Raw genomic sequence first — 25,932 nt, 5'->3', positions numbered from 1 at the left:
TCTATGTCACTTCAGTGATTCAACCAGATTTAAATGCAAGAAGGGGGCACTTTTTACAGGACTACAGCGACAGGGTCAGGTAGTGGGGCTCTTTCAAGGACCTGGTGCAGGTGTGATGGACTGAATGGCCTCCTTCTATGAACCTGGGATGGAGACATTAACTTACTCAAAACCCATTCACTTGCACAGAATATCAGGCCCGAGAATTCTAAAGTTAGTGTGGGACTGGAGTCACATAGAGGATAGTCCCAAAAGGCAGTAATGTATCAGTTGGGTTTTTTGTCATTTGTACCCTTGTTAATTGGAGCCTTTAGCTCCACTTACTGAGTCATGAAAGAAATGACGGAGAGAAGTTGCATTTACACAGCACCTTCATGCATATTTTAATGTCCTGACAGTCACTATATCAAGACCCAGAACCAATAATGAGATAATGCCCAGATAATTTGTTTAAGTGGTGTCGGCTGCAAGGTAAGTATTGGGTGAGGTTGCTATATCCATTCCTGCCAAACATTTGATCAGTTTCACCCCTCCATGTAGAGGCATTGTCTCATGCTGGGGTATGAAAAAGAATCATTCCTCAATGGGCGGCACGGCAGCACAGTGGTTAGTACTATTGCTTCACAGCGCCAGGGTTCCAGGTTCGATTCCTGGCTTGGGTCGCTGTTTGTGTGGAGTCTGCACATTCTCCTTGTGTCTGTGTGGGTTTCCTCCGGGTGCTCCAGTTTCATAGAACATACAGTGCAGAAGGAGGCCATTCGGCCCATCGAGTCTACACCGACACACTTAAGCCCTCACTTCCACCGTAACCCAATAGCCCCTCCTAACCTTTTTAAAAATGAAATGAAAATCACTTTTTGTCACAAGTAGGCTTCAAATGAAGTTACTGTGAAAAGCCCCTAGTCCCCACATTCCGGCGCCTGTTCCGGGAGGCTGGTACGGGAATTGAACCGTGCTGCTGGCCTGCCTTGGTCTGCTTTCAAAGCCAGCGATTTAGCCTTGTGCTAAACCAGCCCCTTTTTGGTTGCTAAGGGCAATTTATCATGGCCAATCCACCGAACCTACACGTATTTGGACTGTGGGAGGAAACCGGAGCACCCGGAGGAAACCCACGCAACACGGGGAGAACGTGCAGACTGTGGTGAACTGTATAAATAGGTATGACCTCCAGTGCCCTGCCATTTCGCCAGCTGCAGCAGGAGGCCACGCATCTGACTGGAAAAAGCCACAATTGTAGCCAACTTTAGTCTTTGTGCAATTGATCGTGCATCAATTTATTACAGTCAGATCTTCCACAGAATGGATATCCGAATTAAGCCCGATCGCCTGCAGCTGGATCCGCACTCGCCCGACGCCAGAAAAGACTTTACTCACTGGCTAGCATGTTTTGAGGCCTACATCAGGGCTGCGGACTACTTGTGACAATAATAAAGATTACTGTGTGTAAATCTGGACATTGAATGTCAGCAGGCGAATGGACTATGAAGGGCACAGAACAATCTAATTCTGATACTATGCAGTTTACAGCGGAAGTCACAGTATAAAATAGTCAAGAGATGGAAAAGCCTTGCTTATCACAATGTTAGTTTGCCATCTGCTTGTGAACAGCACACTGGAACAACTTGCATTTATATAGCACCTTTAGCACAATACAATGTCCCAAAGGGTTTTACAGGAGAATTATAGAGCAGAATTTGAGTCCCAGCTCCATAGCGAGATATCGGGACATGTGAGACTGAGGCAGAGAGGTTTAGGGAGGAAATTCCAAAACTTACGGTTTGGGAAACTGAAGGTGTGGCTGCCAATAATGACGAGTTTAAAATAAAGTGAGGTCTGAGTCCAGCATCCTCAATCTCATAGGATTCTAGGGCTGGAGGAATACACAGAGGTAGGAAGAGGGAAGGCCTCAGACAGCAAAGAGATTAAATGCCGGAATATCTGCTCCTTGTGACACATTAACCCGAACAATGGGGAGTTAACAGTGAAACGGAGGAACAGATTTTTAATAACTACAAAGTCTGATCGCAGCACCCATGGATAGAGATGAACTGGCTGATTAAGTGAGATTTCCACCACAAACCTTAGCAACAGAGTTGTTTACAATCACAAAGAGGCCGACTGTAAATGCCAGTAACTGATTTGTGTGTCATATGCTGCCCACATGTATGTATCTATAGTTCAAGGACAGGGTTTTGTGGGGGGGGGGGGGGGGGGTGGTTGCTGGGGGGTGAAGGGGACACGTGGGACAGGAGGGTGACAGAGATAAGATTTTGTGGTTACTGTTAGTTTAGAAACCAATCATTATAAATGCAGATAGATATTTTATTGTTTCTTCTGTGGAATTGGATTTGTCTACAATAATTCCCAGTCAAGCTGAAAGCTCACAGCTTCAACTGTGCTCCGGTTTTGACTCTTGGGGCATTTTGTAAACTTGATCATCTAGCCCTTTCAAAATTCAATTTTTAAAAGGGAATTGGATATATATTTTAAAAGAGAAAACAGGCATGGTGGCACAGTGGTTAGCACTGCTAGGTCACAGTGCCAGGGACCCGGGTTCGATTCTGGCCTCGGGTGACTGTCTAGTGTGGAGTCTGCACGTTCTCCCCGTGTCTGCGTGGGGTTTCCTCCGGGTGCTCCGGTTTCCTCCCACAGTCCAAAGATGTGCAGGTTTAGTTAGTTTGCCCATGATAATTTGCCCTTTAGTCTCCAAAAGGTTAGGTGGGGATACGGGGATAGGGCGGGGTGCTCCTCCGGAGGGTGTGTGCTGACTCAATGGGCCTCCCTCTGCACTGTAGAGGGTTTTAGGATTCCATGTCGTGCCAAAAAGAAAGCACAGTCGGGGCAAGGTGGCCTAATTGAAAACTCTTTCAAAGAGTATGGACAGTCACTATGGGCCAAATGGCCTCAAAGAACAAAGAACAATCCAGCACAGGAACAGGCCCTTTGGCCCTTCAAGCCTGTACCGGTCATGATACCAACCTTGGCCAAATCCCTCAGCACTTCCTTGTGCCGTATCCCCTCTGTACCCATCCTATCCATGTATTTGTTGAGATGCCTTTTGAACGCCGTTAATGTCTGTGCTTCCAGAACCTTCCGTGGCAGCGCATTCCGGGCACTCACCGCCCTCCCTCTGTAATGTGGAGTATTGACTCCAGGATTTGAGCACAAACATTGAAGCTGACACACACAGGGCAGCACTGAGGGAGGGATGAATGTGACATTAAACCAAGATCCTATCTGCCCTCTCAATCTGATTTCACTATTTGGTAGAAGAGCAAGGGGGGAATCGGCCTGGTGTCCTGTCCAACATGTATCCCTCACAAGGGAATTGGATATACATTTGAAAAGAGAAAGCAGGCACGGTGGCACAGTGGTTAGCACTGCTGCCTCACAGCGCTAGGGACCCGGGTTCGATTCCGGCCTAAAACATCACTAAAAACAGATCATCAGGTCATTGTCACTCGCGATTTGGGGGATCTTGCTGTGTGCAAATTTGATCATAGAAAATAGAAGCAGGAGGAGGCCATTCGGCCCTTCGAGCCTGATCCGTCATTCATTATGATCATGGCTGATCATAAATTTAAATACCCTGAACCAGCCATCACCCGCCAACTATGCCCCCTAACATTGGGAAGACTGAAGCCATTTTCCTCAACGCACCGCCCAAAATATCCATACACGTTTGTCACCAATTCCACCTCCTACCAGATCACTTCTGTCATTCCTGCATGAATAAACCTCATTGGCTGTAAAACCCTTTGAGACTTCCCATGGTCATGAATGGTGCTATAAAAGTGCAAGTATTTCTTTCAGGTTCCACGATGGCTTTCAAATGCTGACTGAAAAAGTTACATTTTAGTTGAAACTCTGTGGAAAGAAACCATCCCCTCCACACACAGCGCTGCAGTGCAGGGCCCTGGCCACTGTTTGGGGGGCCCATACGGAGAGGTGACTGTCGTGGTGGGACCACCAATCAGAGCCTTGGTAGCTCTAAACTTGCTGACAGGCTCAAGAATGACGCTGAGCGGTGGTGGAAACTTCGAGAAGTCCAGACACGGAGCTCCCGAATCACTGTGAGGTTTCTCAACTTTCATTGACTAAAAGTGCAAAGCAGCAGACAGGTTTCCTTTCTTTCTCGCACGTGTAAAAAAAACTGGAAGATATACAACAACACACTCCACAACCTCACTGTCCACGTTTTATACACAAGGTCACCGAAGGCCATCACATCGGCCCCCTTAACAGCAGCTTCGGCATTTCTGGTACCCCGAAGCTCGCCACCATTGGACCTGTCCTGACTGCCAACCTCGCAATTTTGGATAACGCCCCAAACACCAGTAACTCTCCAGCTTCACACAACCCCAGAATATGTGTACGTGATTCGCCGGCCCTCACCCACACTTCTCGTACTCACCAGCAACCCCCTGGCAGAACTCACTCATCCTTGCCCGGGTCATGTGTAACACTGTGCACCACCTTGAACTGAACCAAGCTCATCCTCGTGCAGGAGGGAGTTGAATTCACTCGACGCATTGCCTCGCACCACAGTCCCCAGCCTATTTCTCCCCAACTCTTCCTCCCATTTGTTCTTCATGCTCGCCCATTTGGGCCCCACCCCCCCACTCCCCAGATCATCCGTATATAGCCCCAATCCTATCCTGTCCCAACTCATCCGGGAGCAGCATTGCTCCAATAGGGTATACCCCGGCAACTTGGGAAACGTCCCGCGCTCCTTTCGTGCAAAGTCCCTCGTCTGCATGTATCTGAATTCACTCCCCCTCGGCAACTGAAACCTCTCCCACAACTCATCCAGACCTGCAAACGGCCCTTCCAGATACAAATCCCTCACCCTCACCAGTCCCGTCTCCCTCCACTTCCCAAACATCCCATCCATTTCCCCGGCTTAAACCTGTGGTTCCTGCACAGTGGTGTCAACACAGCAGCCAGGAAGGGCAGCATGGTTGCACAGTGGTTAGCACTGCAGCCTCACGGCGCCGAGGTCCCAGGTTCGATCCCGGCCCCGGGTCACTGTCTGTGTGGAGTTTGCACATTCTCCCCGTGTCTGCGTAGGTCTCGCCCCCACAACCCAAAGATGTGCAGGTTCGGTGGATTGGCCACGCTAAATTGCTCCTCAATTTGAAAAAAAAAGAATTGGATACTCTAAATTAAAAAAACCCCACAGCAGCCAGGTTTCTTGCATTCGGTCTGGCGGGCAGCCTGAGGCAGCAGCGAGGTCGCTGAACTAACATAGGAGCCTGTCAAGCCTTCAGTGAGGCAAGGAGGAGGCACTGGCCAATGGCTGTTGAAGGAAGCAGCGGGGCGACTCTCGACCTCCAGGGCAGGACTGAGGAGGGAGGCAACCAATCAACCAACCAGAACATAGGCCACCCGGTCGGAAAGGCAGCAGCCAGCCAGGAGCACACGAGGTCGCCAAGGCCCAAGCCTGACCATAGAACCAGAAAATTCCTTCAGCGCAGAAAAAGGCAATTTGGCACATCAAGTCTGCATCAACCCTCAAAGAGCATCCTACCTAGGGCCACTCCCATGCCCTAGCCCCGTAACCCCACCTAACCTACACTTGAGTGAGAGACGAGCTGAGCAGAGCAGCAGTCGGGAGGTACAAAGAAGGCTAGGCAGGCACTGGTGTTGTGTCTCGGGGAATCAGGGAGCAGTGGCCAATGGGAGCAGGGCAACATGGTAGCACAGTGGTTAGCACAGTTGCTTTACAGCTCCAGGATCCCAGGTTCGATTCCCGCTTGGGTGACTGTGCGGATTTTGCACGTTCTCCCTGTGGGTTTCCTCCGGGTGCTCCGGTTTCCTCCCACAGTCCAAAGATGAGTTGGTTCGGTGGATTGGCCATGCAAAATTGCCCTTAATGTCCAAAAAGGTTTGGTGGGGTTACTTGGATAGGGTGGAGGTGTGGGCTTAGGTAGGGTGCTCTTTCCAAGAGCCGGTGCAGACTCGATGGGCCGAATGGCCTCCTTCTGCACTATAAATTCTATGATTCTATGACTCGAACAGAGCCAGAGGCCGGCCAGGCAGGGCTGAGAGTGCGAGGGCTGCGCTGGGCAGCAAAAGGACCAGGTGGTGAGGGCGGGAGAGAGCAGAGGCCAGGCCAGATAGCCAGCAGCAGCTGCCAGGCAGCCAGCCAGGAGCACACGTGGCCATTGAAGGTCGAGGCTCAAGGCCCAGCCAGCCGAGCGAGAGCTGAGAGGTGAGCAGATCAGCAGTCGGCAGGTGTGAAGAAGGCCAGGCAGGCGCCGGTGTTGCGTCTCGGAGAATCAGGGAGCAGTGGCCAGCGGGAGGGGGGCGACTCGCACAGAGCCAGAGGCCAACCAGGCAGCTGGACTGAGAGTGAGGGGACTGGGCTGGACAGCAACCGGAATGGGCAGTGAGGGTGGGAGAGAGCAGAGGCCAGGCCAGATGGCCAATAGCAACAGACAGGAGCTCGCGAGGTCCCAGAAGGTTGAGACCTCAGAAGCTTGGCCCCCTGAGCGAGGTCATTGGGAGTGGGGCCCGATGATTTGGGGTGGGGCTCGATGCCCTTGGGGGTGGGGCCCGATGCCATTGGGGGTGGAGCATTGGGGGTGGGGCTTGATGCCTTTGGGGGTGGGGCCCGATGCCAGTGGGGGTGGGGCTCAGCGCCCTTGGGGGTGGGGCTCGATGCCAGTGGGGGTGGGACTTGTTGCCAGTGGGGGTGGGGCTCGATGCCTTTGGGGTGGGGCTCGATGCTATTGGGGGTGGGGCTCCATGCCAGTGGGGGTGGGGCTCGATGCCATTGGGAGTGGGGCTAAATGCCATTGGGGGTAGGGCTCGATGCCTTTGGGGGTAGGCTGGATGGCAGTGGGGATGGGGCATTGGGGGTGGGTCTTGATGCCTTTGGGGGTGGGGCCCGATGCCATTGGGGGTGGGGCATTGGGGGTGGGGCTTGATGCCATTGGGGTGGGGCTCGATGCCATTGGGGGTGGGGCATTGGGGGTGGGGCTTGATGCCTTTGGGGGTGGGGCCCGATGCCAGTGGGGGTGGGGCTCAATGCCCTTGGGGGTGGGGCTCGATGCCATTGGGGGTTGGGCTCGATGCCATTGGGGGTGGGGCATGGTGCCATTGGGGGCGGGGCTTGATGTCATTGTGATGGGGCTCGATGTCATTGGGGGTGGGGCATGGTGCCATTGCGGGTGGGGCTTGATGTCATTGTGATGGGGCTCGATGCCATTGGGGGTGGGGCATGATGCCAGTGGGGGTGGGGCTCAACACCATTGGGGGTGGGGCTTGATGCCATTGGGGGTAGGGCTCGATGCCATTGCGGGTGGGGCTTGATGCCATTGGGGGTGGAGCTTGATGTCATTGGGGGTGGGGCTCGATGCCATTGGGGGTGGGGCTTGATGCCAAGCGGGTAGAGCTTGATGCCATTGCGGGTAGGGCTTGATGCCAGTGGGGGTGGGGCATGATGCCATTGGGGTGGGGCTTGATGCCATTGCGGGTAGGGCTTGATGCCAGTGGGGTGGGGCTTGATGCCATTGAGGATGTGGCTTGATGCCATTGGGGGTGGGGCCCATGACTTTGGGGGTGGGGCCCGATGCCAGTGGGGGTGGGGCTCAACGCCCTTGGGGATGGGGCTCGATGCCAGTGGGGGTGGGGCTCTATGCCTTTGGGGGTGGGGCTTGATGCCATTGGGGGTAAGGCATGATGCCAGTGGGAGTGGGGCTCGACGCCATTGCGGGTAGGGCTTGATGCCAGTGGGGGTGGGGCATGATGCCATTGGGGTGGGGCTTGATGCCATTGCGGGTAGGGCTTGATGCCAGTGGGGTGGGGCTTGATGCCATTGAGGATGTGGCTTGATGCCATTGGGGGTGGGGCCCATGACTTTGGGGGTGGGGCCCGATGCCAGTGGGGGTGGGGCTCAACGCCCTTGGGGATGGGGCTCGATGCCAGTGGGGGTGGGGCTCTATGCCTTTGGGGGTGGGGCTTGATGCCATTGGGGGTAAGGCATGATGCCAGTGGGAGTGGGGCTCGACGCCATTGGGGGTGGGTCTTGATGCCAGTGGGGTGGGGCTCGATGTCAGTGGCAGTGCGGCTCGATGCCAATGGGGGTGAGGCTTGATGCCAGCGGGGGTGGGGCTCGATGCCAGTGGGGGTGGGGCTCGAAGCCAGTGGGGGTGGGGCTCGAAGCCAGTGGGGGTGGGGCTCAATGCCAGTGGGGATGGGGCTCAACGCCAGTGGGGGTGGGGCTCGATGTTATTGGGGGTAGGGCTTAATGCCATTGGAGGTGGGGCTTGGTGCCGGTGGGGTGGGGCTTGATGCCGTTGCGGGTGGGGCTTGGTGCCCTTGGGGCTAGGGCTTGATTACAGTGGGGTTGGGGCTCGACGCCAGTGGGGATGGGGCTTGATATCAGTGGGGGTGGGGCTCGATGCCAGTGGGGGTGGGGCTTGATGCCATTGGGGCTAGGGCTTGATGCCATTGGGGGTAGGGCTTGATGCCATTGGGGCTAGGGCTTGATTACAGTGGGGTTGGGGCTCGATGTCAGTGGGGTTGGGGCTCGATGTCAGTGGGGGTGGGGCCCGATGCCAGTGGAAGTGGGGCTCGATGTCAGTGGGGTTGGGGCTCGATGTCAGTGGGGGTGGGGCCCGATGCCAGTGGAAGTGGGGCTCGATGTCAGTGGGGGTGGGGCCCGATGCCAGTGGGGGTGGGGCCCGATGTCAGTGGGTGTGGGGCTCTATGCCATTGGGGGTGGGGCTCAATGCCATTAGGGGTGGGGCTTGATGCCATTGGGCGTGGGGCTTGATGCCATTGGGGATGGGGCTTGATGCCATTGGGCGTGGGGCTTGATGCCGTTGGGGATGGGGCTTGATGCCATTGGGGTAGGGCTTGATGCCATTGGGGGTGGGGCTTGATGCCATTGGGGGTGGGGCTCGACATCAGTGGGGGTGGGGTTCGACGCCAGTGGGGGTGGGGCTCAATGCCAGTGGGGGTGGGGCTCGACGCCAGTGGGGGCGGGGTTCGACACCAGTGGGGGCGGGGTTCGACCCCAGTGGGGGTGGGGTTCGACACCAGTGGGGGTGGGGCTCAACGCCAGTGGGAGTGGGGCTCAACGCCAGTGGGGGTGGGGCTTGTTGCCAGTGGGGGGGGCTTGATACCAGTGGGGTGTTGCTTGATACCATTGGGGGTGGGGCTCGATGCTATTGGGGGTGGGGCTCGATGCCATTGGGGGTGGGGCTCGATGCCATTGGGGGTGGGGCTTGATGTCATTGGGGGTGGGGCTCGATGCCAGTAGGGGTGGGGCTTGATGCCATTGGGGGTGGGGCTCAATGCCATTGGGGGTGGGGCTTGAAGCCATTGGGGGTGGGGCTCGACGCCAGTGGGGGTGTGACTTGATGCCAGTGGGGGTGGGGCTTGATGCCAGCGGGGGTGAGGCTTGATGCCATTGGGGGTGGGGCTTGATGCCATTGGGGGTGGGGCTTGATGCCATTGGGGGTGAGGCTCAATGCTATTGGGGGTGGGGCTCCAACGCCATTGGGGTGGGGTTCGACGCCAGTGGGGGTGGGGTTCGACACCAGTGGGGGTGGGGCTCAACGCCAGTGGGAGTGGGGCTCAACGCCAGTGGGGGTGGGGCTTGTTGCCAGTGGGGGGGGCTTGATACCAGTGGGGTGTTGCTTGATACCATTGGGGGTGGGGCTCGATGCCATTGGGGGTGCGGCTCGATGCCAGTGGGGCTGGGGCCCGATGCCATTGGGGGTAGGGCTTGATGTCATTGGGGGTGGGGCTTGATGCCATTGGGGGTGAGGCTCAACGCCAGTGGGGGTGGGGCTCGATGCCATTGGGGGTAGGGCTTGATGTCATTGGGGGTGGGGCTCGACGCCAGTGGGGGTGGGGCTTGATGCCATTGGGGGTGGGGCTCAATGCTATTGGGGGTGGGGCTCGATGCCATTGGGGGTGGGGCTCGATGCCATTGTGGGTGGGGCTTGATGTCATTGGGGGTGGGGCTCGACGCCAGTGGGGGTGGGGCTTGATGCCATTGGGGGTGGGGCTCAATGCTATTGGGGGTGGGGCTCGATGCCATTGGGGGTGGGGCTTGATACATTGGGGGTGGGGCTCGACGCCAGTGGGGGTGTGACTTGATGCCAGTGGGGGTGGGGCATGATGCCAGTGGGGGTGAGGCTTGATGCCATTGGGGGTGGGGCTTGATGCCATTGGGGGTGGGGCTTGATGCCATTGGGGGTGGGGCTCAATGCTATTGGGGGTGGGGCTCCAACGCCATTGGGGTGGGGTTCGATGCCAGTGGGGGTGGGGCTCGACCCCATTGGGGGTGGGGCTCGACCCCATTGGGGGTGGGGCTTGATGTCATCGGGGTTGGGGCTTGATGCCATTGGGGTGGGGCTTGATGGCATTGGGGGTGGGGCTTGATGTCATTGGGGGTGGGGCTTGATGCCATTTGGGGTGGGGCTCGGCGCCAGTCAGGGTGGTGTTGGACATTGAGAGTGGGGCCGCCACCTCACCAGGGGTCAGAGCGTGACGTGGGGTCCTGCAAAGAGGGAGAACGCAGGGCCCCCAAAAGTGTAAAACCGGCTCTGGCCCCCAGTGTCACAAGGAAAAGATATATTTTCATCGTACATGTTGCAGCCACTTTGAAAGCAACAAGGGACATGGAAATACTTGCATAAATGTGATAGTCGTTCCTGGCAAGAGGGGTCCTGACTGTGAAGATCAGCAGGTGCTTTATCTCCAGGTATTTCTAACCAAACCTTTTACAATTATACCATAAGCACACAGGAATACTGGAATAATAATCCCCTCAAGGTAACGCGTCAATGGGACAAGTCCAGTAATAATATTTGTGACAGCCTGCCTGCATTAACAGACAGATTTATAAAATTCAACCCCCTTCACTTGGTAAGACTTTCTGGACACTTAGTGTTGTGCATTCAGAAGGCGCCTGTTGCAGCCTCCCCACCCCGTGTTCAAATCCGATCGGAAGCTTGGGTTGAAGGTAATCACCCATTAAAAAAATACTGTTCACCAAACTACTGAAAATTCGAGTTACTTTTAAAATAATATGATAAAGGGACATATCAATGTTGCAATTTGTAAGCAATTTCCAAAGACTTTGACACAGGAACCTGTCAGTAGCAAAGGTTTTATGGTATTTTCAGTGAAGCAATTGTATTCACAACTATCGAGACCAGCACAGCCTGCCCAAGCCCCCCATTCTTTCCCCGTTTCTTGCATTTTAATTCTATTCGGATAATTATCCAGTTCACCTTTAAGACCATAGCACATCAGAGCAGAATTAGGCCATTCGGCCCATTGAGTCTGCTCCGCCATTCAATCATGGCTGATATGCTTGTCATCCCCATTCTCCTGCCTGCTCCCCATAACCCCTGATCCCCTTATTAATCAAGAACCTATCTTTCTCTGTCTTAAAGACACTCAGTGATTTAGCCTCCACAGCCTTCTGCGGGAAAGAGTTCTACAGATTCACCACCCTCTGGCTGAAGAAATTCCTCCTCATCTCAGTTTTAAAGGATCGTCCCTTCAGTCTGAGGTTATGCTCTTGGGTTCTAGTTTTTCCTACTAGTGGAAACATCCTCTCCACGTCTACTCTATCTAGATCTCTCAGTAACCTTTAAGTTTCATAAGATCCCCCCTCATCCTTCAAAACTCCAACAAGTTCAGACCCAGAGTCCTCAACCGTTCCTCATATGACAATCTCTTCATTCCAGAGAACATTCTTGTCAATCTCCTCTGGCCCCTTTCCAAGGCCAGCACATCCTTCCTTAGATATGGGGCCCAAAACTGCTCACAATATTCCAAATGGTGTCTGACAAGAGCCTTATACAGCCTCAGAAGTACATCCCTGCTCTTGTATTCTAGCCCTCTTGCCATGAATGCTAACATTGCATTTGCCTTCCTAGCTGCGACTGAACCTACACATTAACCTTAAGAGGATCTTGATCTAGAACTCCTAAGTCCCTTTGTGCTTCTGATTTCCGAAACCTTTTCCCATTTAGAAATATTCTGTGCCTCTATTCTTCTTACCAATGTGCATAACCTCAAACTTTTCCACGTTGTATTCCATCTGCCACTTCTTTGCCCACTCTCCTAGTCTGTCCAAGGACTTCTGCTTCCTCAATACTACCTAATTTGATCTTTATTATTGTCACAAGTAGGTTTACATCAACACTGCAATGAAGTTACAGTGAAAATCCCCTAGTCACCACATTCCGGCACCTGTTCGGGTACACTGAGGGAGAATTCAGAATGTCCAATTCACCTAACAAGCACATCTTTTGGGACTTGTGGTAGGAAACTGGAGCACCCGGAGGAAACCCACGCAGACACAGGGAGAACGTGCAGACTCCGCACAGTCAGTGACCCAAGCCGGGAATCGAACCTGGGACCCTGGCGCTGTGAAGTAACAGTGCTAACCATTGTGCTACCGTACTTGTCCCTCTGCATATCTTTGTATCATCTGCAAACTTAGCAACAGTGCCTTCACTTCCTTCTTCCAGATCGTTAGTGTATGTTGTGGGAAGTTGTGGTCCCAATTTGGAAGCCATGATTGAATCTATCCCCGTATCACCCACAGGCAGTGCATTCCAGATCTTAGAAATACTTTTCCTTAAAAAGCTTTTGCTCTTTTTGCAATTTGCCTTAAATCGGTTCCTCTGGTCCTCACCTCTTCCACCAATGTGTACATTTTCTGCCTGTTTATGCTGTCAGGGCATCTCATGATTTGAGCACCTCTCCCAAATCTCCTCTCAACCTTCTGTTTTCTAAGTAGAACAACCCCAGTTTCCCTCATCTATCCACGTGACTTTCCACTAGAATGGTGTCTTTCAGACAACAAGTGTTGGGGCCTTGCCACATGAGAAACTGGAGATGCGAAGCTGTGTACACCTTTTGTACACAGCTCAGGAAGGAAGTTAATATGTTCACGAATCAGCCTGTCAAAATTCCCAGTACGTTTTGTTTTTAAGCAAATAGACTTCTGACAAATCTCGAAATATCAGAAGTCAAAATGAATAATTGGAGATATTGGGTAGGATTTAGCTGCTGAATTAGTCGTGGGTGCAAATCCACTCCTGGCTGGTAAGTCTCGTTAGAGGCCAAAAAACGCTTTGGCGCCGGTGAGATTTCAGAACGCGATCTGCCCGGGCCCTTCCCGATGATTCGATCAGGTTCACGCCCAGGGAAGGCACAAACCTGATTAGTGTGAATTTGAATCCATTATAATTAATTCAGCTCAGTTGACGTTGCATCTTCAGCCCTCATTGAATCTTCCGACACACCAGCTGTGACATCTCGCTGGCGCAAATTACGGCTGCCTTTTAGAAATGGGAACGCAGTGCCCTGACCTCCAAGAGAAGAAGGAAGTGAGCACCACTGTCTCCACCTAGTTCCAAGGGGGCAGAGCCTTCTGGCCAGCTCTGGGTGTTTGGGTGCGGAGAGTGTGGGGGGGGGGGGGCGGTTCATGATGGGTGTTGCGGTTGATATGGGTGGTCCTGATGACTGCTGTCTGTTGTTTAAACATTTTCAGGGGCTTGTTAGTCTGATGTATGTGTCATGGGGGCTTGGGATGGCTGTGGGCCACATGGGGGTGGGGGGTGATGAGCGTCGATGAGGTGGGTCTCATTTACTGGCTGGATGAGACCCCGAAACAGGAGGCAACACTATTCCCTGCCTGGGGACGTGTGGCACAAACTCTGGAGTGGCTGTCCAGGAGTCTTAAATATTGAGGCATGACAGCAGTGAGGTCTTGGAATGATGCAGCCTGAGTAAGAAGGGTGTCTATTAGCTTTGCCTATCCTGAAACAGAAAGGAATTGTGCCATCCTGAGATTCCTGAGAAGTGGCACGGTGGTTAGCACAGCTGCTGCACAACCCCAGTGACCTCGCTTAATTCCAGCCTTGGGTGACTCTGTGGAGTTTGCCCGTTCTCCCTGTATCTGCGTGGGTATCCTCTGGGTGGTCCAGTTTCCTCCCACAGTCCAAATGATATGCAGGTTAGGTGGATTGGCCATGATCAGTGCATGGGGATAGGATGGGGGAGTGGGCCGGGGCAGAGTGCTCTTTCTGAGGGTTGATGCAGCACGGTAGCACAGTGGTTAGCACAGTTGCTTCACAGCTCCAGGGCCCCAGGTTTGATTCCCGGCTTGAGTCACTCTGTGTGGAGTCTCCCCGTGTCTGCGTGGGTTTCCTCCGGGTTTCTTCCCACAGTCCAAAGATGTGCAGGCTAGGTGGATTGGCGAGGATAAATTTCCCTTAGTGTCCAAAAAGGTTAGGTGGGGTTACTGGGTTACGGGATAGGGTGGAGGCGTGGTCGTTCCAAGGGCCGGTGCAGACTCGATGGGCTGAATGGCCTCCTTCTGCACTGTAAATTCTATGATTCTATGAATATATGACTGAAGCCCCCCATACTTGGATTGATTCTTGCTAATCTTTTCTGCAACCTCTCCACTGCCTCCACATCCTTCCTAAAAGTAAAATGTGAATCAGATACAATATTCGAACCAACAGAACAATGTTTTATGAAGTTCACTGGAACTTATTTACTTCCTTATCACCATAACATATTTAGTTGGAAAGTCATGAACCTTTTTGAAATTTACTCATTTCAAACCTCGGGGGTGGGGGGAAAGTACAAGAAACAAATAGTAAAAAGAATGACAGTTAAGATCTATGATCCTTGGGAAGTTGGGGCCTCGGTGTGGACCCCAATACGGGGGAACCACCGGTTCGTCCCAGGGAGGATAGATGGAGGGTTTTCAGGGTGGCACAGGGCAGGGATACGAAAGTTGGGGGACCTGTTTGTGGACGGGAAGTTCGCGAGTCTGGGAGAGTTGGAGGAGAAGTATGGGCTCCCCCCCGGGGAACACCTTCAGGTACTTACAGGTCAGGGCGTTTGCCAGACGGCAGGTGGTGGAATTCCCGCGGCTACTGCCACACACAGTACAGGACAGGGTGCTCTCGGGGGGGGGGGGGGGGGCGGGAGTGGGGAAGACCTCGGAAACTTACCAGGTGATGCAGGAGGAGGAGGAGGCCTCGGTGGTGGAGGTGAAGGGTAAGTGGGAGGAGGAGTTGGGGGAGGAGATCGAGGAGGGGACGTGGGCAGATGCCCTAGGGAGGGTGAACTCTTCATCTTTGTGCGCGAGGCTCAGCCTCATACAGTTTAAGGTGCTGCACAGGGCACACATGACCGGGACAAGGATGAGCTGTTTTTTTTGGGGTGAGGACAGGTGTGTTAGGTGCTCAGGGAGCCCAGCAAACCACACCCTTATGTTCTGGGCATGCCCAGCGCTGGAGAAATTTTGGAAGGGCGTAACGAGGACGGTGTAGAGGGTGGTAGGATCCAGGGTCAAACCAGGCTGGGGGCTCGCAATATTTGGGGTGGCAGAGGAGCCGGGAGTGCAGGAGGCGAAAGAGGCCGGTATTCTGGCCTTTGAGTCCCTGGTAGCCCGGTGGAGGATTCTTCTTCAGTGGAAGGACATGAGGCCCCCAAGCATGGAATCCTGGATCAACGATATGGCGGGGTTTATTAAGTTGGAGAGGGTGAAATTCGCCTTGAGAGGGTCGGTACAAGGGTTCTTCAGACGGTGGCAACCGTTCTTAGACTTCCTGGCAGAACGGTAGACATTGGTCAGCAGCAGCAACGCGGGGGGGGGGGGGTTACTTTATTTACACTGGGGGATCTGAGGGGGTGTATATATTTGCTATGTTGGCTCTGTGTTAAATTGGGGTATTAATTTATTATTTTCGTACAGGGGGTAGGGGGATATGGAGGGTTGTTTTTTGACTGTGTTTTGTATTTAATCCTGTTGGGTTCCTTTTTCATTTTGCTATTGGTATTCTGTGAAAACCTTAATAAAAATTATTTTTTTAAAAAGATATACGATCCTTTGCATTCTCTGAATAGAGATTAAAAGGAAGCTAATTGTGCAGAGTGAACATGGTCAGCATCTGTATCGTTCAAGTGGGTTAAATATCCCTCTTCACATCAACCCACAACTTATTTTTAAAATACTTTGTGCTCTGTTTTTCATTCATATTTAAATTATTCGTAGCTCAAATTCACCAATTTCACTAAATAAATTACATGGTACGGCAGCACAGTGCTTTGCACTGTTGCTTCACAGCGCCAGGGTCCCAGGTTCGATTCCCGGCTTGGGTCACTGTCTGTGCGGAGTCTGCATGGGTCCCCTCTGGGTGCTCCGGTTTCCTCCCACAAGTCCCGAAAGATGTGCTGTTAGGTAATTTGGACATTCTGAATTCTCCCTCTGTGTACCCGAACAGGCGGTGGAATGTGGCGACTAGGGGCTTTTCACAGTAACTTCATTGCAGTGTTAATGTAAGCATGCTTGTGAAAATAAAGATTATTATTATTGTACAATGAAATGTGATACAGGTGAGTGTCGTATAGGTAATTGTTGTACAGGTGAATGCTAAAATTGTACAATTCCTGCTTGTTTGTTTAACATGGTTCTCTGTCCCACTTTAATAGTAACCAATATTTCCAAAATTATGCTTCACACACGGACTTCAGGCCAGATGAGGAAGTAATTCTGTAGTTGCTCTTTGTAAACATGGTATAGATCATGAAAGTGTCCTCCGGTTGCTTTCTGGTCACATTTCCATTAATGTTTCAATCAGTAACAGCAGCTTAGACCTGGCATAATGAAAGAACCATCCCAAGATGCTTCACAGAAATATTACAAAATAAAGTATGACACCAAGCCACATGAAAATATATTAGATCAGGTGACCAAAATTTGCTCAAAGAAGCAAGGAAGAAAGTGAAGAAGAGAGGTGGTGAGGTGTAGGGAGGGAATACCAGACCTAATGGACCTAGGTAACAGCAGAAAAATTGTGGGAGCATTTATAATTGGGAGTACACAATAAACTAGAATTAAAGGAACATAGATATCAGAGAGGACTGTGGAGTTGGAGGAAACAGACAGGGAGGGAGAAAGCCATGGTGGGATTTCAAAACAAGGTTCAGAATTTTTAAGTCAAGATGTTGCTTGACCGGGAATATAACATAGAACATAGAAAATACAGCACAGAACAGGCCCTTCAGCCCACGATGTTGTGCCGAACCTTTGTCCTAGATTAATCATAGATTATCATTGAATTTACAGTGCAGAAGGAGGCCATTCGGCCCTTTGAGTCTGCACCAGCTCTTGGAAAGAGCACCCTACCCAAACTCAACACCTCCACCCAACACCAAGGGCAATTTGGACATTAAGGGCAATTTATCATTGGCCAATTCACCTAACCCGCACATCTTTGGACTGTGGGAGGAAACCGGAGCACCCGGAGGAAACCCACGCAGACACGGGGAGGACGTGCAGACTCCGCACAGACAATGACCCAAGCCGGAATCGAACCTGGGACCATGGACCTGTGAAGCAATTGTGCTATCCACAATGCTAACGTGTTGCCCTTAAGAACAAATAAATCTACACTATATAATTTTCCCGTAATCCATGTACCTATCCAACAGCTGCTTGAAGGTCCCTAATGTTTCCGACTCAACTACTTCCACAGGCAGTGCATTCCATGCCCCCACTACTCTCTGGGTAAAGAACCTACCTCTGATATCCCTCCTATATCTTCCACCTTTCACCTTAAATTTATGTCCCCTTGTAATGGTGTGTTCCACCTGGGGAAAAAGTCTCTGACTGTCTACTCTATCTATTCCCCTGATCATCTTATAAACCTCTATCAAGTCGCCCCTCATCCTTCTCCGCTCTAATGAGAAAAGGCCTAGCACCCTCAACCTTTCCTCGTAAGACCTACTCTCCATTCCAGGCAACATCCTGGTAAATCTTCTTTGCACCTTTTCCAGAGCTTCCACATCCTTCCTAAAATGAGGCGACCAGAACTGTACACAGTACTCCAAATGTGGCCTTACCAAAGTTTTGTACAGCTGCATCATCACCTCACGGCTCTTAAATTCAATCCCTCTGTTAATGAACGCGAGCACACCATAGGCCTTCTTCACAGCTCTATCCACTTGAGTGGCAACTTTCAAAGATGTATGAACATAGACTCCAAGGTCTCTCTGCTCCTCCACAATGCCAAGAACTCTACCGTTAACCCTGTATTCCGCATTCATATTTGTCCTTCCAAAATGGACAACCTCACACTTTTCAGGGTTAAACTCCATCTGCCACTTCTCAGCCCAGCTCTGCATCCTATCTATGTCTCTTTGCAGCCGACAACACCCCTCCTTACTATCCACAACTCCACCATTCTTCGTATCGTCTGCAAATTTACTGACCCACCCTTCAACTCCCTCATCCAAGTCATTAATGAAAATCACAAACAGCAGAGGACCCAGAACTGATCCCTGTGGTACACCACTGGTAACGGGAATCCAGGCTGAATATTTGCCATCCACCACCACTCTCTGACTTCTATCGGTTAGCCAGTTCGTTATCCAACTGGCCAAATTTCCCACTATCCCATGCCTCCTTACTTTGTGCAGAAGCCTACCATGGGGAACTTTATCAAATGCCTTACTAAAATCCATGTACACTACATCCACTGCTTTACCTTCATCCACATGCTTGGTCACCTCCTCAAAGAATTCAATAAGATTTGTAAGGCAAGACCTACCCCTCACAAATCCGTGCTGACTATCCCGAATCAAGCAGTGTCTTTCCAGATGCTCAGAAATCCTATCCTTCAGTACCCTATCCATTACTTTGCCTACCACCGAAGTAAGACTAACTGGCCTGTAATTCCCAGGGTTATCCCTAGTTTCTTTTTTGAACAGGGGCACGACATTCGCCACTCTGAATGTTGTTAGGAAAACACAGGTAGTTTTATTTGTATTGGCAAACGTTAGTCAAAAAGTATAGTTTAAAATGTGTTTAATTAAATGTTTCTGTGCCTGGAAGTGTAAAACATGTAGTTAAATCCATGTCGGACAAAGGTGTTTGTATGTGTGGAGGTTGATTTGATTAAGTTCCAGCTGTGTTTCTATTGTGCTTAGAGAGGACTACGGTGTGAAGAATAAATAAACCAACAGTGGGTGCTTAGCAACTAAGGCTTTGTAAGGTAGAGAAGCTTTTAAGTTTTAGATTAGCTAATTTGATTGCAGTTGAAGATAGGTAGTGAGAGAGAAGGCAGCTGTCTCAGTTCTGCTAGAAGCAGTGGTTTTGAAGGCTCAAGAGGGAACACCGCTCTCAGCTTTGCCAGAAAAAAAGCCATACTATAGAGTAATGGCTAAGAAAACATGTGCAGAGATCTGAAGAGAAGCTAGTTAAGGAAGCTAGAGAAATGAAGAGAAGTTTCCAAGAAGTCAGAGGTTAAAGGTATTACAACAGAGAACTGTTCAGTAAAAAATCAGACAGAGCTCAGAAGAAGGATGAGACATCAAAAAGATATCTGAAGTGGTTTTCAGATTTGTCAGGTGTTACTACAGCCTGTGGAACATGAATTGAAACAATTATGGAAATCGGTGGCTGGATCTAGGAGTTTGTGTAAAAACAATCAGGACTGGAGTTCGCATGTTCTCCAAGTGTGTACGTGGGTTTCCGCCGGGTGCTCCAATTTCCTCCCACAGTCCAAAGATGTGAAGGTTAGGTGGATCGGCCATACTAAATTGCCCCTTAGTAACCAGGGATGTGTAGGTTAGGTTATGGGGTTACGGGGATAGGCCGGGGGAGTGGACATGGGAAGAGTGCTCTTTTCAAGGGTAGGGGAAGACTCAATGGGCCGAAAGGCCCCCTTCTGCATTGTAGGTATTCTCTGATTCTCTGAAAGTAAACCTAGAAGGGAGTGTAAAATCCTGGATTGGATTTGCTGTTAAAAGTGGATCGGAAGCTTTGTTTAAAAGTGTCATTTGGAAAACTTGGTCTGGATTTTGGAATATAAGCCACTTAATGAAAGCATTATTATTATGAGGGAATATTTTAAAGTGTGTTTGTGAGAGTGGAGTTTTGAAACTCTCACGTGACAATCATCTGGGGGGATTCGGAGGAGAAATCCATGGACACTAACTTAGGTTCAGAGTGGAGCGCTTGTATTTGCCCACAGTCACCCTGTGTGCTGAATAGGGACATTGTGTCAATGAGACCATTGTAGATTAGTGTTTTCAATCCATGTTAATTCTAAAATCTGTGTGTAATTGTTAAACTGAGGGGGTGTAAATGTGTATTGTATCATAATCCAATTTTTTCATGTTTAAAAAATGTATTTTCTTGTTGTTAAAACTAATGAACAGATCTGCGACTCTGTTCCTCCACATTTTATTTAAAAAAGAACAAAAGTTGAGGTCTTTTGAGCCCGGGTTCCACTCTGGGATCTTGCCAACCAGTTAAAAAAAAAAAGTATTTTATTACAAATATGTATCAAAACAGGTTACAGCAAATAAACACCCCGGGAAATATACTTCCCAACAATCAACTATACAGTCTGTACAAATTTTTCCCTTTTTCACCCCCCCCCCCCCCCCCCCCACAACGAACGGCTCCTCAAACACGGTGCCAAACATCCTCCACCTTCTCTCAAACCCCCCTGCAGTGCCCCTTAACTTATACTTTATCTTCTCCAAACACGGGAAGTCGTACAGGTCATCCAACCAAGCCGCTAAACCAGGTGGCGATGCCGACCGCCACTCCAGTAATATTCGCCGCCTTGCGATCAGAGAGGCAAACGCCACGACATCGGCCTTCCTCCTCTCCATCTCTGAAACCCCAAATATCACCACCAAAGAGTCCGGGTCCACCTCCTCCTCCACTATCCTGGCTAAGGCGGCGAACACTCCTGCCCAGAATCTTCCCAATTTTTCACAACCCTAAAACACATGCACGTGATTCGCTGGCTCCCCCCGCACCTCTCACACTCATCTGCTACCCCCTGAAAGAGTCCTCATTCTCGCCTGAGTCATATGCACCCTGTGCACCACCTTAAACTGTATCAGGCTCATCCTTGCACAAGAGGAGGTCCCGTTTACCCTACGCAATGCTTCACTCCAGACTCCCCAATTGATCTCCCCTCCCAACTCCGCTTCCCATTTTTTCTTACACTTCACCACCCGCTCGCCTCCCTGCTCCCCAGCCACTTGTATATATCCCCAATTCTTCCCTCCCTTCCGCATCCGGAAGCAGCAGTTGCTCCAGCAGGGTGTATCCAGGCAACCTAGGGAATCCCCTCTTCCCAGCCAGTTACACAATAACTTCATTGCAGTGTTAATGTAAGCCTACTTGTGACACCAATAAAAATGATTACTAATGCTGTGTCTTCTGATGATGTTGCTGAGGCACAGTACGTAGATAAGAAACAGGAAGAGCCCAGGAAAGATCCTTGGGGAACATCAGAGGTAAGGGAGAGAAGGTGCAGGAAGAGAAGACATTTCAAGAGATTTTCTGGCTTAAGTAAGAATAGAAGAAGGTGAGAATGGTCCCAGTCAACTGGAGGATAATGGAGAGGTGTTGGACGAGGATGCTGTGGTCAGCTGTGACTGAGGCTGCAGACGAAGATGGAAAGATAACTTTTTCTCACAGTCACATATAGAATGTAATTTGTAACTTTGATGCAGAAATAACTTGTGATGAACTTGTTGACACGGTCACTGCCTACAGGTCACTGGAGTGATGATTGTTATCTTAAAGAACAATTGAAGGTAACAAACTGATTTCAAAAGAAAAGTGGATCAGCCCCAACTCTTGCTCTAATTTGTGATGAACATCATTGTTGTAGTTTCGTTGTGAATAGTTTGGGAAAAATTACCCTCTTTTTGTTTTAATTTGAAAATGGCATTTTCCATAAAACAAATAATTTTCAACATGGCAGAACGATTTATTTTTACTGCAAAAGTCACTATTTTCAACTGAGTGCTCAGGAAGACTTCACCCATCATGATACCATACTTCACTTCATTTCTGGAGTGTTTATTGGAACCAAACTGTAAGGCTCGGAATTGTAAATAGACTGAAAGTCTTGGTGACGGTGCTAAGGAAGGCAAACTTTCATCCATAATTCATGAAGTTTTTAAATGTTAATGTGTGACTAATGCTATGTTAAATCTTTTCCCTATTTAATTTTAGACCCTGAAATTAATTGAAAATGATGCCTGGAGAAGAAAAGGTGACCCATTGGATTGAAAGATGTGTCACAAAAGATGCAATTATATTGGAGCCAAGAAATTTGAACTGCATTGTTTAAAAACATTATAAATTTAGACGCAGTTACTGTTGATTCCATCACGTGTACACCCAAAGTTAAAGTTTAAAACTGTACAATAACTTTTTATAAATATCCTGCATACACCTGTAACTGTTTATATGTACATTTATGTAAGAGTACATATATGAGTAATTATGATTGGATGTCTGCATGTGTCTGTAAACTCGATTAAATCGGGCTTTTAGTATGCACATGTGCACATGAGTTTACATGTATGCAAAGTGGTTACATTTCCATGCATTTATGTACGGTTGCATTTCTGTTTGTATTTGTGTGCAGGAGTGCATGGTAATGCATTACGTTGACACTTATGTGCAAATGCAGTTATACATGTATACTTGTATGGGTGCATATTTATTGGTATGTGCAGGTTTGTGTGCATGCATTTATACATGAACGCATGAATGTACGGAAATATGTATTTGTATTTATATACCTATGTGCGCACACCTTCATTGTAAGTATACGGATGCATGTATATGCAAACGTACATGTGTGCATTTCTCTCACACATGTACATTCAACATGTGTGCATGGATGTGCGCATGTTTATATATTTATGCATTGGGAGAAATTGAACCCAGTTAATTAAATGGATCGGGAATGAACAAAAGCGATATCAACAATGCTGAGAATCGGGCCTCTCTCCATCTCAGCTGCGATCAACAGGACAGGATTGAACTTGCATCGTTCCTGTTCTGCCTGAACCAGCTGAGCAGTTTAGGGAAGTTGTATAAGATAACAATGTATCAGATTATTTACTGTTTGTGTGCAGGTTTGAAAGTTAACATTTGTGCGATCCTGGCTTTGTGCTGTGTTTATAGGTGCAGTGCGAGGTTATGTTGACCTTACACAGTGCGTGCAGCAGCTAGAAGTACAGTCCCTGTCATTCATTCCAGCAATAAATCCCGGTGGCAATCTCTCCCATCAAACTAATCAAACTGCACAAACATGCCGCAATCATGTTAACGCGTCTTCACCGAAAATTATTTAGATCTAAATCAAGATTGCGCGGGCGGAGGGATGGTGTAATCTGTTGTTCTATGATATATTTTGCTCTCTGCAATATCGCAAATTAGCTCCCAGATTGGTTCTGAAACATCACTTAATCGAATCACTTTCATTTCATAATCACTTTGGAGAATAACAATTAACCATCAGCCGGAACCGGTGTGAGGCAGAAGCGCCTACACCCATATATGGACAGTTACGCTAATTTTCAGAATTTATTGGGCACAGTTTTCTTCCCATTAATGCATGAGGGTTAGGGTTGTGCATCTGTTATCAAATGTCAAGTAAATAATTACACTGCACCAGTGTTAAACATATCCAGATTCTGGACACAACACTGCAATCCACAGTTCAGGTCAATTCCCAATGCAGCACTTTCCAGAATCAAGAGGTCATATCATCAAAAGACCACTAGGTGTCGCTCTGTGTCGATAGGAAGAGTCAGTCCCCAAAACACCACACACTAAACACAGCAACAGCAGACACTAAACCCCAGACACTGAACCCCAGCAACAGCAGACACTAAACCCCAGCAACAGCAGACACTAAACCCCAGACACTAAACCCCAGCAACACCAGACACTAAACCACAGCAACAGCAGACACTAAACCCCAGACACTAAACCCCAGCAACACCAGACACTAAACCCCAGACACTGAACCTCAGACACTAAACACAGCAACAGCAGACACTAAACCCCAGACAGTAAACCCCAGCAACAGCAGACACTAAACCCCACACACTAAACACAGCAACAGCAGACACTAAACCCCAGACAGTAAACCCCAGCAACACCAGACACTAAACTCCAGACACTGAACCCCAGCAACACCAGACACTAAACCCCAGACACTGAACCCCAGCAACACCAGACACTAAATCCCAGCAAGTGGTAAACACCACTAGTGATATATTGTATGTATTACGGTACCGCCCCTGTATTACAGGTACAACGGTAAATCCCTGCCTGCTGGCTCCTCCCAGCAGGCGGTGTATAAAAGTGTCTGCTCTCCTGCGCTGCTCCCATTCTGGTTCCAGCTGCAGGAGGCACAACATCTTGTGCAATAAAGCCTCGATTGTTCCACCATTCTCGTCTTGTGGTAATTGACGGTACATCAATTTATTGCACAAGATTTTAAAAGATGGGCTTCCTAATCGAGCCCTTACGCAGCCAACGCCACGTCCAGAAGCTCCAACTCATGGGTGAGCCCTGATATTTTTCCCCTCATCTGGGATACGCCCTCCTACTCAGAAGCGAGGACGCTCCGAAAGGGACATTACGTTAAACCGAGGAATCAAGTGTAGCCAGGCACCTCCGGGCCACGAGACGGCAACTCCCGGGGGAGACTCTGGACGATTTCCTGCGGGCCCTACAGATCCTCGGTAGGAACTGTGACTGCCAGGCAGGCTCGGCAGTCCAACACACCGAACTTTTAATCAGAGACGCTTACGTCACGGGCATGAGGTCTACGTACGTCCGCCAGCGACTATTGGAAGGGGGTACGCTAGATCTTGCGGAGACTAGGCAGCTTGCAAATTCACTGGAAGTGGCCTCCCGTAACCTGGAGTCCTACACCCCCGACTGCGTGGCACCCTCGTGGGCATCGTGGGCCCCACCAGCTGCCGACTCCAGCTCACCGCAAGCCTGTGCCGCGTGGCAGCCAGCCAACTCCGGGGGGCCCAAGTGTTATTTTTGTGGACAGAGCAAACACCCCAGGCAGCGCTGCCCGGCTCGGAGCGCGACCTGCAACGGGAAGAAAGGACACTTTGTTTCCGTTTGCCAGGCCGGTTTGGTCGCCGTTGTTTCCAGGCCCGACACGACTACACCCCCATGTGCAACCCAGGGGCGCTGCCATCTTCCACTCCGCAAGCCATGTGCGGCCCATGGGCACCACCATCTTCTCCACCACAAGCCATGTGCGGCCCGTGGGTGCCGCCATCTTTGTCGCCTGCCATGGGCGCCGCCATCTTCGGCGCCATTTTGGACTGTGCCTCAGGACCCCTGCTCGTCTGTCCGTTCGCTGCCTACTGATGCCTCCGCCACTGCTGATCAGCCCGGGACCTCCCAACATCTTCCGCAGCTCGCCTCCATCACCCTGGATCAGTCTCGGCCCCACAACCTCGCGGCCGCCACGACGACGGTGAAAATCAACGGGCACGAGACGACCTGCCTCTTTGACTCCGGGAGCACAGAGAGCTTCATCCACCCCGCTACGGTAAGGCGCTGCTCCCTCCCGGTACACCCCGTCACCCAGAAAATCTCCCTGGCTTCTGGATCCCATTCCGTTGAAATCTGGGGGTACTGTGTCGCGACCCTCACCGTTCTGGGCATAGAGTTCAGCAACTTCAGGTTCCCCGAGTACTCCCGGTTCTCCTTCGTCATCCCTTGCCCGGAAATAACTACTGCCACAGTCATTAAAGCTCTGCACAGCATCTTCACTCGGTTCGGATTCCCCACCTACATCCACAGTGATCGGGGATATTCCTTCATGAGCGATGAGCTGCGTCAGTTCCTGCTCAGCAAGGGCATCGCCTCGAGCAGGACGACCAGCTACAACCCCCGGGGAAACGGGCAGGTGGAAAGGGAGAACAGGACGGTCTGGATGGCCGTCCTGCTGGCCCTACGGTCTAGAAATCTCCCGGTCTCCCACTTGGCAGGAGGTCCTTCCCGATGCACTCCACTCCATCCGGTCACTTCTCTGCACCGCCACTAATGAGACTCCTCACGAA

General features: G+C 50.5%; 1 long non-coding RNA gene across 5 annotated transcripts in view; it reads left to right on the top strand.

Moving 5' to 3' along the window:
- Positions 1-24,289, top strand: part of LOC140386980 (uncharacterized) — a 47,154-nt gene extending 22,865 nt beyond the window's left edge. For 4 of the 5 annotated variants that reach the window (XR_011933724.1, XR_011933725.1, XR_011933720.1 and 1 more), the window contains one exon: positions 22,052-24,289. This is a non-coding gene — a long non-coding RNA (uncharacterized lncRNA). Of the gene's footprint in view, positions 1-1,283; positions 1,443-22,051 lie in introns of those variants that run through there. The other variant, XR_011933721.1, reaches the window with a different exon arrangement.
- The last annotated feature ends 1,643 nt before the right edge of the window (positions 24,290-25,932 follow it).

This window comes from Scyliorhinus torazame, chromosome 12, assembly GCF_047496885.1.
Source record: "Scyliorhinus torazame isolate Kashiwa2021f chromosome 12, sScyTor2.1, whole genome shotgun sequence".
NCBI classification, from domain to species: domain Eukaryota; kingdom Metazoa; phylum Chordata; class Chondrichthyes; order Carcharhiniformes; family Scyliorhinidae; genus Scyliorhinus; species Scyliorhinus torazame.
The sequence above is the reverse complement of the archived record's forward strand: the minus strand, read 5'-3'. Positions and strand labels throughout refer to the sequence as shown.